We start from the raw sequence: 13,529 nt of genomic DNA, 5'->3' as shown, positions 1-13,529 counted from the left end.
TTGACAGAAATACTATAAAGGAGGCTCCTACAGTATAATTGGTGTGAGAAAACAAAATTGCAAGTATCATACCTTGAACCCGGATGGGTAGGAAGGCGCCAACCCCTTTCCATCACTAGGAGTTATTATGTTCACCGACTACCTAACTATTTCTGAGTGTTTTCTAATCTATAGCCAGCAAATTCAAGAATTTTATAGGTATCAATATTTGCCAAGTAATTTATATTGCACTCATTTTGGAGGGCCTTTGTCGAGTGCCCGATGGTAAACAGTAGGCAATGAGATGGGCACTCATCAAACATATGTTCACTCCACTAATTCATTAATTCTAGTTCTGAGCGTGTGTGCGATGCATAGATGGCAAAGACAACAAGAAGAGTGTGTTATGTTGAACGTAGACAATACTTTTTGTGCTAATATGGGAACATGAGCAACATAGGCTGTTATTATGGATGACCGTGCAAGCTTAATAGCAGCAAGTACGTGTGGCATTAGTTATGCCATGGACGCCTCGATGGTGGAATATTAAGTTTGGCTAGGGGTTCGAGAAGACATGAGGAGCTAGCAACACTTGAGGGGCCCTAGGTGGGACCTAGGCGTCCACGTCCAATAGGCGCCTAGGGATGTTATCAAGGTAGCCAATGGGTGTCCATGTGGTCCAGGTATGCCTAGTTGGCCCTCCTCTGCATATGTATAAGCCTGATACATTATTATTATTTTTGAACATTTCTTTATTGACTTCTTAAAAATTTGAAAGGAATTTTAACGAGCAGGAATTACAGTCTAGGAAATTAAAGTGACTAAACCAAAGTGAAAATAGTGACAAAAGGGGTGAAGATAGTCGATGGAAATTACTTTTGCCGTTATGAAAATGACTTATCAATAAGGCTGATCAGTTCTTATCTTATTAATAAAATTTTCACAAGAACCAAATCCATCATACATTCAAACTTTTTCTAGGTTATTTCAACTTTGATAGAGATAATTCCTATTGTTACACTTCGAAATTTCTTCTGCAGAAGAGGCATAGGACAATCAAACGTTTCAATAGTGATAGTCAACACCATTCTTGAGGGAGGACAATATTTATTTTGATTCATATTTTCCTTGAAAAATAAACAATGTGTTGGTTTCCATCAACATTTAAAGTAACCTTGCCTTACGTGCAACCAATAATAGCCCTGACAGAAATGGTCTTCCTAGAATAATATAGATAAGCTAACATCCTTGGGCGTATCAAGGACAAGAGAGGCTAGAAGGGTCTAAGCACTAGCAACCACCACATGGACGTCTTCACAAATACTAATACGTATAGTAGTTGAATTATCATCCATTTGCAAAGATATAGTCAATTTGTCTTTATAGAGAGAAAAGCATGACACTTAAACCTTCAAGTAAATTGCATAAAAAATATTTAATATAACACTTCTTAATTAATGGTGAAACGTATAGTGCGAATTTGAGGGTCTCTAATTTCTCAGGATTATTTCCTTTGAAAGAATAGTTTGCAAGCATAGCATATTTATTTTTAGAACGTATATTTCTTTTATTAGTGATAGTGTATTTCATATAGTTGGAATAATATTGGATTTTCATATATTTAGTCATAGGGATTTACAAAAAATGATTCATGAGAAGATTTTAGTATCAAAAATAGAAATGTCATGTTTATCTTAGTTTCATGAGAGTGTACTTCTATCATCTTTATCAAAAATAGAGTTTTCATAAGTTATTTTAGAAGATTCATCACTTTTATGTTTATGTTTTCTTTTTATTCATATAAGTACGAGGGGTTGTCCAATTGACCTTTGGTTAATCTTGAATAATCCTATTAGCATGGCCTTCGGGATACAAATGATCTTGGTTGGAGGCTCAACCGCTGTCTACACCACAAATTTTATTGCTAGAATATGGCATATCATGTATAGTTCTTTCTTGACTTGACATGCTTTGTATGAGCTAAGTTTGAATCATATGACAATGTTTAACAATTCCTTTAATATCATTCATACCCCCTCTCTAATTTTTAGATATTTTTGTGGATCCTACTAGAGTTGACAGAAGGATTTCTTTTAATTTCCACGTTGAAATAATATTGTTCAACAATAAGGTTATTTATTTTCTCATGGATAGGAAGCTTATCATACGGGAGATCACCTTAATCAAATTCATAAACAGAATTAACTTCAACACTACAACAAGAACATACATACACCAACACATAATTAGCAACGGAGAGACATGATGCGTTGGGCCGTGGCCTCCTCTCCCACCTCCCACCCCCCACGAATAGCTAACCTCCTCCCCTTCCTTCCACTTAAAAAAAAGGTAACCCCCGTCCAGTACCCACCTGCTCCTAATTTTCCTCTCCGTCTCCACAATGATCTTCACTCCACTCTGGTTCTCCGATGAAACGCAGATCGAGTCTCCCAGCATGCTTATCCCAGAGTAAGGTACTGAAATGCAGGGTTGAGAAAGGATCAGTAACCCCTCACCCAAATCTTTCTCGCAGGAAATATTGGATTTGATTTCCAAGTACCTGGTGGTGCCACCGGGGGCCACGGTTTGGGGCAACGACGAGGACATATGGAACGCCGACCTATCCAAGTTTGAGATCCGGGCCAGGTTCGCGTCTGGTACGCCGTCCTCAACGTCGCCCTCAAGATGGTGAGCTAGCTAGATCTGGATGACGCCATCGCCGCCCAGTTTAGACAGAGCCTTCGAGGTCTCCCTCACCCTCCGCCACCGCATCATCATCACCGTACTTACTGCAATCTTTCTCAGCCGCAAGTCCTGCCCTCCATCGATCTGATCCACCAGCATCGGTGACGGCGCATCCATGTTTCTCTGCTGGATGCTTGAGTTCTTAGTCATTTTAATAATTCAACATCTTCGCTGTAGAATAGGGCAGGCCCAAGCACCCGCTTCTCCTTTCTAGACGTTCAATTTTAGGCATGTCTCGTACTGTATCTAGTTCTCCATGTGCAGGTTATTGCTACTTAGCTGACTGATGTAGATATATGGAACCGTGCTATCTGTGTTAATTCATAGGAAGAATATTTGCTTCCCCCTTTTCTGACAAACTATTTTTGTGATGCATTATATTTCTTTGATTTTCTTGCTGCTATATATGTAGATGAATACTTAATTACTAATATTTTCAATTGAAGTTGATTATCACAGACTCATTCAATTAGCTGCCATATTATCTCAAATTTATCCTAGTTTGACACTATTAACGATTAATGACATTTTGATTACTTTGAGGAGAAAATAGATCCCTTATCCGTGTTATGAATCTTATTAATTTGTTTGACACACTTTGCACTAAAGAAATGAGTCAGACAAGCTGCACATCTTAACTTGTTCCTGTAGGTTCTGTATGTTTCTTGTGCCGCCCCACTTCTTATCTATTTTGGTGTCCGCATCGTCAGTTACACCAATATTATCCATCTGGTTGCCGTTCCAGGCTTCCACTATGCTCACTTTTGGGTTTAAAATTTGGTTTAGTTGTCAACGTGCAGGGCAGGAATGATGGCTCCTTGATGGGTTGTACATGCGAGGTTAGGTGCGTCTCCTTTATGGACAGCAGCGCAGCGACTCGGCCGCACTAATGCGGTGAATATAATGCAAGATGCAGTACTGACAAGTCAGATGGATCAAGTGGGTATAGTTACAGCTATTGCTTTTGCACGAGTAACTGTTTGGCCAAGGAGGAAAAGTTAGATGCATGTACAGTACTAGGAAAATAAAAATGACATAACCCAAGGATGTTTTGTTTTTTGCATTGCCCATCTCATTTAGCAATGTACTTTAAACTGACATAGTATTCTTTTTTACATCAATTTTTTTGGTTCAAACAACACTATCTGTACGTTGCTGAAAAAGTAGTCTGCCTATTAGTATAGTAATCACTTACGAGAAATACTAAATCATGTCCCTTGAAAATATTTATTTATTTATTTAATATATTCTCAGCATACTAACATCACTTTCTCAATATTTCAGATTAATTCAGAGTTCATATTCAGTATACAGTTTTTTACAAAAATGAGATAGACAATTTGGGCTAGATACCAGCGTATGAATAATGATTTATTGACGACTGGCAGCCAATCTACAGTCTATTTTGTAAGCGGAACTTAATTGAGTTTCCTGTGTTCACCAAGGGTGTTATTAGCTAATGAAGGTTACAATTTGTCAACCAATCAACTTGGACGTCAGTATAAATATATTTGGTCTTCCAAATTACCAACCATATGCTGAATCTGCAGTTTACAAACACTGGATATATAATCTTTGTACAAAGCTACCATAGTTTCCCTTCCTTGAATTTTTACTGCTTTAACCAGATTTTTTTCTGCCATACGCTACTCATCTCATTTATTTGTTGTTGTAGATTGCCAAGAAATCATGGTGCCTGGGTTGGATGTTGATTGCAACGTTGAGAATGTGGCCACTATTTCATAATTAGAATGTCATATCCGGGGTCAATGTTTCAACCATTGTAGTTGATTGCAGGGTGGACAATTGGGCTACTACTAGATTGTTTCACATCTTGTAATCTTTGGAATGTGTTCTTTGTAATGCAACACAATCGATATAATACATGATACTTTCTGTTTATTATATGTTGACTCCTATTCGCTAACTCGTAAATGACAATATATAAACTATAATTATTTGTTCATGTTGTCTAACAAAGCTTCTATTCCTTGCAATGATCTCCCATGTTCATTTGAAAATCCTTTTGCTTGTGGAGGGCAGCCACCAACGCATATGAAATGTTGTTAAGCTCTAACTCTATACGTTGCTATCTTACAACGCTTCTTCACGTTGTTTACCAAGGCATGTATATACGTTGTTGTAGACCCTTGCAACGCCATCAACGGCAACGCATACTAATCCGTTGGTGTAGACCATAGCAACACATACATGGACATATGACAACGCATCGATGCGTTGCTGAAGGGGGGTTCCTGTTGTAGTGCAATAACAAGACCTAAAAGTTGAGGTGGAAAGTGTTACCCAAGATGCGTAGTTTCTCTAATTCATCAGCCAGAATACGTTTTTTTTTCTGAACAAATTTCTCGGCTTCCCACATATCTTCATCACTTAGAGTATATATATATATATACATATTTCTATTTGTTATAGGGTCTGAAAATAGGTCATTTGGATCTCGTCATCATAAATTTTAGCAATTTCATCATAAAGTTCCCTACCTTCATTACATGTCATGTCCTTGAAAACATTTCATGCATAGCTAGCTATCTATTGTTGTCAAAGATTCAGGGGTTAGAGCATTATAGAATATATCAAACAAGGCATGATCTTTAATACCACAAAGTTGATTATACTCTAGTAGCTCACAAAGCATACCCCCAAGCTATGAATGTCCTCGACTACAACATACAATTTATGCACTGGCATGTGTTTTATCAATAAAAGCATTGATTTAATCTTGATAGTTGGCGTAATTATAGGTGGTAATTTATTGATCCAAGATCTAGTGTCATCTCCAAATAAAAAGGGACCAACTAAAGCATGAAGTGTAAATGACTTATGGATATGATCAAAAACATTTTTGTTTTTGTTTCCTTGAAAGCTAAGAGATTCTTCATTTTAATAACTTTGGTATCTATAGGAAAATCATAAGCATCATCTGTAACATAAATAGGGGAAGCAGACAATTCCTCTTGTCGCAAAAACATGCATGTCTCCTAAAGCATTTTTTTCAAAAAAAGCCTATTTGAAGCATCAAGATCATTATCAGTATCACACTCTTTAACAACACTATCCAAATTTACTTCAAACTTGGTGTGCATAATTGGACTAGGTGGCTTTAGTCACCAATCGAGTAGATGGTGTATCATAGAGTGTTCCTTTTCTTTTAATATACCAAGATAACTATCAAGCAATTCCTCTAATGGAGAAGAATCAATGATAGTAGCAACGGTATCATTAATATCATCGGAAGTATCATTAATAAGTTGTGACATAACAAAGCGTTGTTCACTTGTGCGTGCAGGTGGCGGTGGAGTCACAAGCTGCCTCAAAAACAGTAGGTGAATCATAAGCAACTTTAGTACTTAGAGTAGCACATCTTCTTGTAGTGAATGAAACATTTGCTAGCTTGGGGTCTTGTGTTTTCCCCATGATAAATAATAATTGCAATGACTAGATAAATGCCAAGTAGAGATATAAATATTGCTATTGCTTGTTCCCTGCAACGGCGCCATGAAATAATCTTGACATGCCACTAGTATCAAGAATCATATAGTCTTTGACAAGACGTACAAACCTAAATTTATTGATTCGACATAAGTAAAGACAAAGAATATTTATAAGTTGTAACAGTATAATTGTCAATTCAACCACGCATTAAAAAATATTTGCTTGCATAAATTATTGATAGGAATGACAGTACGGTGAATGGAGTGGCTTATGTAGAAACATATTAAAATATGCAGAAAAATACCCAGCAGTTGCCACATACAAATATTTCCAAGAGTGTGCAGGGCAATAAAGCCACGGCGAGCCCAGGACGCGGCGTGCGCGTGTGTGGGCACGGTGGTCGTGCCGGGCTCGGCCCGTGGCAGTGCTCGGGTTCGTGCATGCATGCCCGAACATAGGTGTGTGTGTGTGTGTGTGTGTGTGTGTGTGTGTGCGCGCGCGCGCGCGTGAGCTAGCGCATGTGTGTGCAGGGCCACGCGGGTTAGTTAGCGAGGTCCACGGGAGAGGACCGCATCGGGCGTGCGAAGAGGCCATGGCGATAGTGTGCGTGCGTGATGCGCGGGCGCGAGCCGGAGCGTGCGGGGTGTGGCGAGTGGGGGAGCGAGTGCATGTGGGCAAGGCATGGCATGTCAGTGCTTGCGGGTATAAAACCCTCTCTCCGCTGTGTAGCTCGTTGAGGTGATCGAGTTCAAGCTCGAGGAAGAAATTGGCCGTGCGTGCGGCGGGCGTTCGTGCGCCGGAAAAACCTCCCGTGTCCACTGTCTCCTTCTTCCCCTCCTTCTTCTTCTTGGTTTGGGCCAGAGAGCGAGAGAGAGGAGAGCTAGGGCTAGCTAGGGTTCGGGCACGGCAACAGCAATTGGCATCAGAGCTTGGTGAAGGAGCTCGCCGGCGGCAATGGCGATCGGGCCACATGGTGGAGGCGCGGGCGGATCAGTGTCGATGTCGATGCCGATGCTCACGTCGGACAACTACACGGTGTGCGCGATCAAGGCGCAGGCGATCCTTGATGCCCACACTCTGTGGGAGGCGGTGGCGCCGGGCGACGCGGCGGTGAACGGGAAAAAGTGCAAGACGGCGCGCGATGATCCTTGGCGGGCTGCCGGAGGACGTGCTGCTGCAGGTGGCGACAAAGCTCACCGCCAGGGAGATATGGGACTCCCTGAAGGTGAGGTTCGTCGGCGCCGATCGGGTGCGCGCCGCGAGGCAGGCGACGCTGCACGGGGAGCTCGATCGCCTGAAGATGGCAGACGGCGAGGCGCTAGATGCATACGCCGGGAGGCTGGCGGGGATGACGGCGTAGTTTGCGAACCTCGGGGAGATGTCGGGCGACACGGCACTGGTGAAAAAGATGTTGGACACCTTCCCCGATCGGTTGTTCCCTGTCGTCGCCGGCATCGAGAAGTTCTGCAACCTCGACGAGATGATGTTCGACGTGGCGCTCGGGCGGCTGCACGCGTTCGACGAGAGGGTTTGGCGCCGTGGACAAGATGGCGGCGGGTGTGGGGGCGACCAGCTGTAGCTGACCATGGCGAAGTGGCGGGGGCGGGAGCGGCAGCATGGTGGAGCTCGCGACGACGACGACAGGCGGAGCGTGACGTAGGGCAACGACGGCAACCGACGCGGGCGCTGCTATAAGTGTGGCGAGTGCGACCACATCAAGCACAACTGCCCCCAGTTGCGGAGGGAGCAAGCCGCGGAGCGCGCGAAGCCGTCAGACGCCGGCGTCGAGGACGGCGGCCTCCTCTAGGTCGTGGCTTAGGGGGGTAATGTAGGGCAATAAAGCCACGGTGAGCCCAGGACGCGGTGTGCGCGTGTGTGGGCGCGGTGGTCGTGTCGGGCTCGACCCGTTGCAGTGCTCGGGTGCGTGCGTGACTGACCGAACGTAGGTTTGTGTGTGTGTGAGAGAGAGAGAGAGCTAGAGCATGTGTGCGCTGGGCCACGCGGGTTAGTTAGCGAGGGTCCAGGGGAGAGGACCACGTCGGGCGCGCGAAGAGGCCACGGTGATCGTGTGCGTGCACGATGCGCGGGCGCGAGTCGGAGCGCGCGGGGCATGGCGAGTGGGGGGAGTGAGTGCGTGTGGGCGAGGCCTGGCATGTCAGTGCTCGCAGGTATAAAACCCTCTCTCCGCTGTGTAGCTCGTTGAGGTGATCGAGTTCAAGCTCGAGGAAGAAATTGGTCGTGCGTGCGGCGGGCGTTCATGTGCCGGAAAAACCTCCCGTGTCCACTGTCTCCTTCTTCCTCTCCTTTTTCTTGGTTCGGGCCAGAGAGCGAGAGAGAGGAGAGCTAGGGCTAGCTAGGGTTCGGGCACGGCAACAACAGAGTGCAGACGGTAGCATTAAGTGTATGCATGGTGTTGGTTATTAGGATGTTTCATTGCTGACGCCAATTATGTAGCAAAGCAATTGACAAGGATATATGAACTCACTGGCTCATGCTTTTGAATTTTTTTAGGCATGTATTCCTTATGTAGGGAGATGTTCTTATTTGTAAGAACCTACCCCTCATCTACATTCCAACCCCCTTGCTTCAAGGTCCTCACCAGAAACTAAGGGTTATTAAGGTGACCTTTCGGGCCAACCAGAAGAATGCATGAACCCTCTATGAATACATGTAATCCTCAAGTTATAGTTATCCTCTTTGATACCCCGGCCTATCACCCTTGAGGTCCTCGAATGAAAACTATAACAGGTTACGTCCAACTGCTCGCTCTCTCCTCCCCTCATATCTTGGATTGAAGCAGGGGAAAACTCTCCTCCACATTGCCTGCTGATTTATGCCCCACATTTTACTAGCAACAAGCTCAACTTCGTGCTTCTAGGAAATAAGTACATGATTGTTTATCCTCCTATCTAACAGTTTAAGTTTGTGAGCTGATCCTGTGTTTGTGTTAGCAAGTCCAATTCGGCGTGTTCTGATGATAGTGAAGAAGAAAAGTGTCTTCTGATGTGGTGGTGCCAAACAAAACTTTTATGCTTATGCTGAGCTTACTTTTAATATTGTGAACATGACAATTTAATTAGAGGTTGTACTGAAGTTCCACTCATTTTATTATGTGTGCTGAGCTTACCTTTGTATGTCAGGAGTTTTTCTTCATCTGTTACCCTTCCTTTGAATGTAGTTTATCTTTGTAGAGAAACCAATCTTGGTGTTTTTCCTATTTACATTTCATTATGTTTTTAAAATTCCCTAGCACAACTATATATAACAATGTGGCTATGTGTTTTCTTCTTTCAGTGTCTATAGTGCATTTGCATAATGTTGAATTATGTGCTACAAAATATACATTAGCTGATTTAAACAGCTGCTTTCCTTCGTCTAATCAAATGCCCTTTGTTCAGCTCGATCAAGCACCGAACGTACGATACCTCCAAGTTCTGCACACGTTCAGCTCGATGACGTCTCTCGAACTCTTTATCCAGCAAAGTGTCGAGGGAGAGTTCCGTCAGCACAACGGCGTGGTGACGGTGATGGTGAAGTGATCCGCGCAGGACTTCGCCTAAACACTACAAAGATATGACCGGAGGCGAACTGTGGAGGGGGGTGCCGCACACGGCTAACAATTGTTGGTGTGTTCTAGGCACATTTCCCTTATATATATATATATATATATATATATATATATATATATATATATATATATATATATATATATATACATATATAGGGTCGCGCTATTCGTCGCCCTGGGTGAGGAATTCTTATTCCTCACCCCAGCCTATCCCACGTCCAGAGTTTTGAAATGTAAGAAATAAAAACAGGTGAGGTAAGATTACTATGGGGAGGAAGGAAACCATTCATCAGCCGTATAAAAGGGAGAGAGGTAATCTTACATTATGCATGGCACTAAGTTACGTCCTGTGAGAAACTGTTATGGCGCTGCCTGACGTAAATTTCCCTCACGCATGCTAAGTAAGTTATGGCGCTTACTAAGTCTGCACACCCGAACCACTGCCGTAAGAGATAATAAGCTCACACGGTAACTTTACCTCCGCATCAAACTACCTCTATGTGCACGAGCTGCATCACATGATACTACCTCTATGTGCACGAGCTGCATCACATGATACTCAGTTCCTTTAAAAAGATCTTTTCTGCTCCTAGAGAAACAACGAGATAGTGATGCATTCAATTTTTTCTTTTCTCCTTTTCGCTCTATAGTTTCATCTAGATTTGGTGTGATGGTAATCTCAGTTGTAATCTTTTTGGAATATTTTTATTTGAATGACATTCCTAAGAGAACCTTATTGTTATCATATAAACACAACATCACCTTTTAATTTGGGGAGTAGTGTTATCTTTAAGGGCCTGAGGCTGAACTTTATTTAAACATTGAAGAATTTACATATCAACTCTAAGAAAACAGAGCTTACAGGGTCGGCTCTCAAGAAAAACAGAACTGGAACTCTATACATTGCCTCAGATAGCTCACTGATTACAAGACCCTCCAGGGAGAACCCTATACTCCAATACACTCACATCAGGGAGAAAAAAGCAGGAACTTGATTCTGAAAGAAAATGAAACTGGTTAGTAGAAAGCAAGGCTGGAGCTATTCTGCCATCTATACACACTCCACCAATACAGGCAAATGCAACTAATTTTATTTGTTCTAAGCAGGCGATTAGGTGTGCGGAAGGATGCATGGCACATCATTTATCAAAAATATGTTTTCTTCGAGAAGCCCGACTGATTTGCTCTGTGCCTTTGAGAGCTGTTGAACAGCAACATCAAATGGAAGAGTAGCCTCCAGAAGTCACATGTTGCAACTCAAATAGGAACAAAACATTATTCCTGGGATAAACTCGCAGAAAGAATTTGGAAGCAAACTCAAATTACCTTTACTCGCTAATTTTGGTCTACACAAGAGAACAATTAAACAAATAAACTGTATTTTTTCTACTCTTTATCAGGGCTTCATTGGCATGTCTACATGAACCAACAAGAAGCACATCTGAAAACGGGCTGCTAGTGCTTGTTTGCTAAAGAAATGTTAAGCACGATTCAGGAATAAAATCACCTTTTTAATTGCTATAAACCTCACTTTTAGAGCGTGTAATAGTAGCCCATTCCGCCATGCCTCGCTGCAGTCAGCGAGACACCTCGTCTCTGCCTGCCCATTGGTGGTTGATTTCAGGGCCATGTTGGGGTTCCGGTCACCTTCCGTGGCCTCTGTCCGCAATCTGCTAGATGTCGCTCACCTTGCCATTGACATTCTTCATGTTCTGTTGCTGGTGCATCTGGAGGCATCGCAACGACGTCGTGTTCCTAAGAAAATGGAGAGTATTCCTAAGAAAATCGAATTGCATATAGTAAAAGGAAGATCGCTACACAACTTCACAAAAGGAAGATAGAGATATGAAGAGAACTAGTAAGCCCATAACATAGCTTTGTTGGCAGGATTTACCTTACGTATCGAAATTTGATGTCAGGACATGAATTTCTGAAACAAACAACTGCAAATGTTAGGTTTGCTCGCCATATAACCCCGAATGGAAAACAGTAACAAAACCTGAATCAAAAAAAGCCTAGCAGGACTCACGATTTAGCTCGCCACCGTACGCTGACGTTGAAGCCCACTAGTGTGCTCCGCCGACTATATAACCACCCGCAGCAGTGCCGAGGCCGGCCGGCGCTTGCTGATGCCACCCGTCGAGCCGGCCGCAGGCACCCAAAGCTTGTAAACCTCTGGGTAAAAGGAAAATTGTCTTAGAAATTGTCCTAGAAAGGAACGGCTTAAAGATTCACGTACACCTAAAGTATACATCTTCTTCTGCCCCTAGATTTCTTGGCAGAATTTCAATTATTGATTTGCCTGGTAAATTCACAAAACATAAAGCTAGCATCACCGATACAAATTTTATCTTAAGAATAGCATAAAACAAAAATTGTCGTAAGGTGAATATTCTTTAATTGAAGAAATATTGCTTGTATGTATGTGCAAATTTTGATTAACACAAATTTACAGAGAATTAGCATGGTCAGCTAGGTACAGGCTGATTCTTTATGTACATCACTACTAACATTCAATCAAGTCAGAACCATCATTTTTTTACTTCAGGATTCACATGGCCAGGTTTCACACTGTGAAATTTAGACAAAACCAAATCAGAGAGGATTCACATGTCCCGTGAAAACAAAAGTTGATCTCAGCTAGAATGAAGTCTGATACTCTACTATTGTCCTTTTTCTCCGTAGCCTTGAGCTCCTCCTCTTCTTCTATGTCATTCACACGGGCTTCATATCCTCCACTATGATCTCCCCTCCTCCTAGAATTGATCCCACCGCCAGGAACCCTTCTCCAGCATTACCTCCATCACCCGAGCTTCTCGTTTTCCTTTCCTTTCTTGCCTTCTTGGTCTTCTTCCTCTTTCCCAGCACCGCTCCAAAAACCAATAACCCTAACCTCAGAAATTCAGAAGTTCATGGAGGAGGATAGGGGAAGAGATGAGGGGGGGGGGGGGTCTTACTGACGATAATACCATCCACGGTGGAGAGGGACGCCGGAGAACGTCATTGTCCTGACGAGCTCGCCCAGATCTTGCACCGCGCACGGCGCCTCCGAGTCGCTACTGCATGAGAGAGGTAAGGGAAGTACTCCACGCGCGAGAGAGGTAGTCCTCGTCGCCGGGTCGTCCCTCCGGCGTCGTCGCTGCCGCCGCCGCCGCCGCAATGACGAGATGTGAGGGGCCGGAGGGAGATAGGAACGGACTGGAGGAGTGGGCAAGTTTTTTTTTTCCTTTTGACATATGGGGGAGTGGGCGACCAGCTAATGTCTCCATCGAAGTAAAATTACATTGGCTGACGTTCAGTCAAACTAGACCATAGCTCGGACCATCGAAGTAAAATTACCTTATTCTTCACCCAGGGTCACTAATAGACTTTCTCTCTCTCTCTCTCTCTCTATATATATATATATATAGATGGGAGGGAGAGGGGGTGGCAAGGGGGGAATCCTACTTGGGGGCCTTGTCCAATCCCCCTCCCCCCTTACCATGTTTTCTGGAGGGGAAAGGAAGGAGGAGGAAGGAGGGAAGGAAGGGGAGGCTGAATCTCTCCCCTTCCTACTCTCTTCCCCCCTTTCCTTCCCCTCAGGCGGCCCATATGAGGGGCTCGGCAACCCCTGCTGGCTGCTGCATTTTCCCCTCTTGTCCCATTAGACCCATATCTTTGCCGGGGGTGCCCGGAACCCCTTCTGGTGACCCGATATGTACCTGATACACTCCGGAACACTTCTGGTGTCCGAATACTATCGTCCTATATATCAATCTTTACCTCTCGACCATTTCAAGACTTC

The 13,529-nt window shown here is 43.5% G+C and overlaps 2 long non-coding RNA genes across 3 annotated transcripts; one reads left to right on the top strand and one right to left on the bottom strand.

Annotated features, from left to right (window-relative positions):
- Positions 1-2,329: 2,329 nt before the first annotated feature.
- On the top strand, positions 2,330-4,626 carry LOC123116015 (uncharacterized). 2 transcript variants are annotated; one of them, XR_006456891.1, is made up of 3 exons: positions 2,346-2,448; positions 2,513-3,663; positions 4,400-4,626. It is a non-coding gene; the product is annotated as an uncharacterized lncRNA (long non-coding RNA). The 2 variants fall into 2 exon arrangements; XR_006456890.1 differs by having other exon boundaries at positions 2,330-3,663.
- Positions 4,627-10,616: 5,990 nt separating this feature from the next.
- LOC123116014 (uncharacterized) lies at positions 10,617-12,961 on the bottom strand. The gene is made up of 4 exons (XR_006456889.1): positions 12,703-12,961; positions 11,775-12,615; positions 11,640-11,675; positions 10,617-11,500 (listed from the first exon to the last, which is right to left on the bottom strand). It is a non-coding gene; the product is annotated as an uncharacterized lncRNA (long non-coding RNA).
- Between the last annotated feature and the right edge of the window lie 568 nt (positions 12,962-13,529).

The sequence above is a fragment of the Triticum aestivum genome, chromosome 5B (assembly GCF_018294505.1).
Source record: "Triticum aestivum cultivar Chinese Spring chromosome 5B, IWGSC CS RefSeq v2.1, whole genome shotgun sequence".
NCBI classification, from domain to species: domain Eukaryota; kingdom Viridiplantae; phylum Streptophyta; class Magnoliopsida; order Poales; family Poaceae; genus Triticum; species Triticum aestivum.
This window is presented reverse-complemented; position numbering and strand designations above follow the sequence as displayed.